At 44.4% G+C, this 1,736-nt stretch overlaps 1 protein-coding gene across 1 annotated transcript in view; it reads right to left on the bottom strand.

Annotated features, from left to right (window-relative positions):
- The window catches only part of LOC112143199 (reticulon-3-like), a 24,954-nt gene that overhangs the window by 22,309 nt on the left and 909 nt on the right, over positions 1 to 1,736 (bottom strand). The window lies entirely within an intron of this gene.

Here is a 1,736-nt window from a genome sequence, read left to right as displayed (position 1 = left end):
AAGGTGACAATAAGTGGTTGGCGTTGTTCAGCACACTTTTCTTGCAGTTGTCGCAGTGTGAATATCAGATCTTGAGTGGATCTATTTGGTCTGAACCCACACTGACTCTCAGGAAGGATGTTTTCAGCAAGAGTCTGTAGTCGAAATTGCAGAATTTTGGCAAGTATCTTTCCTGCTACTGACAGAAGTGAAATTCCTTTGTGATTTCCACATTCCGCACGGTCTCCTTTTCTTTTGTAGATGGTCACGATGGTCGCATCCTTAAAATCTTGGGACTTCTGCTGTTGTTGACCAGATGTTGCAGAATAGCTGCAGCAATTGGTTTCTCAAAGCTGGTCCACCGTATTTCCAGACCTCTGGTGGTATGCCGTCTGGTCTTGCAGCTTTTCCACATTTTATTCTCTTGATGGCCTTATCAAGTTCTTCCCTGGATGGTGGCGTATCCATGTGGTACCTGACTGGTAGCTGTGGGATGTTGCTGACAACATCATCATCAATGATGGTCTCTGGATTCAATAGTAACTAATAAACAAAGCTCCAATTAAGAACTAAAATGCGGAGTATATCAAACTGCCTCCTTACTTTAAAGAACAAAAAATGTGGCAGTAAAAAATAATAATATGGTGTTTTTAATACTGTTACATTTTATGTCAGATATTGTATTATTGAGGCACAATCTAAACTTTTGTCAAGTTTATGTTATAGGATCAGTGCTGGTATCTATATTCATTTTCTCCTCCTTTTTATCCAAGTTTCCAGCCCTTATCTTTGATAATCACTTTGAACAATCACTTAATCACGTGCTCCATATGTGTAGCGTTAGCATACACACCTGTTGGAACTACCCCGCCGCTGCACTTCTCACCTGGACGGTCAGACACTGCCCCTCTCCCCTAGATCCTGGTGTATTTCAGCACGGTGTTTGGACCGGTTCCTGCCGGTTCATTACAGACGGAGCTCGTCGTCTCCATCTACTTTAGAGAACACAGACTCTCTTTGGACCTTCTGATCCCGCTCCCCTCCACACCACAGCAGGAAAAGCAGTGAGGTAAGATGGAGAGAAGTAGTGCACGACGTGTCCACGCTGTGGCCGTGCCGTTACACCGGCACACTTAACAATATCATCAAGACTACAAACCTCTTGGTTTGGTAAAAGCAGGTGACGTGACACCGGTACCAAACATGCCTACACTTCACTGTCATGGTCGTCATAGTGGACTTCTATGGTGTTATTTTAAACCCGATAAAGGGAAAGAGGGGTCTGGGAATTGTTTGTGAATGGAAATATCCCCACAGTTCTCCATACTTTTATGTCGTCACAGCTCTGATCACAACACTAACATCACAGACAGCCGGCGTCATCACGGCTGAACACGAGCAGGGGGAGATCACGGAGCTAACCGTTATCCACTAGCTTCACACAGAAAGTGTTTGTGTGATCCTGGAGCTCTTCGCAGGAGGGGGCAGTTCTCACTTTGTGACATCAGCACGTGTGGCTATGGGAGGGGCTACTGTTGAGAGAGCAGATTTTTAAAGGATTACTCAGAAATGCATGAACGGATCAAAATACTGCTTTGGGTTTCTTTATGGTGAGGAATGGGCAGTATAATACACTTAGAAGCTCAAAGTTGAGATTTCCTCTACAGAACCTTTCAGAAGAATGTATCAGATCAACGTTTTTTCTGACCAATTGAATGGCTGAGGGGGAGGGAGTCCAGCGATTATACAGTCAGTGG

Source organism: Oryzias melastigma, linkage group LG18 (genome assembly GCF_002922805.2).
Source record: "Oryzias melastigma strain HK-1 linkage group LG18, ASM292280v2, whole genome shotgun sequence".
In the NCBI taxonomy this organism is placed as follows: domain Eukaryota; kingdom Metazoa; phylum Chordata; class Actinopteri; order Beloniformes; family Adrianichthyidae; genus Oryzias; species Oryzias melastigma.
The sequence above is the reverse complement of the archived record's forward strand: the minus strand, read 5'-3'. Positions and strand labels throughout refer to the sequence as shown.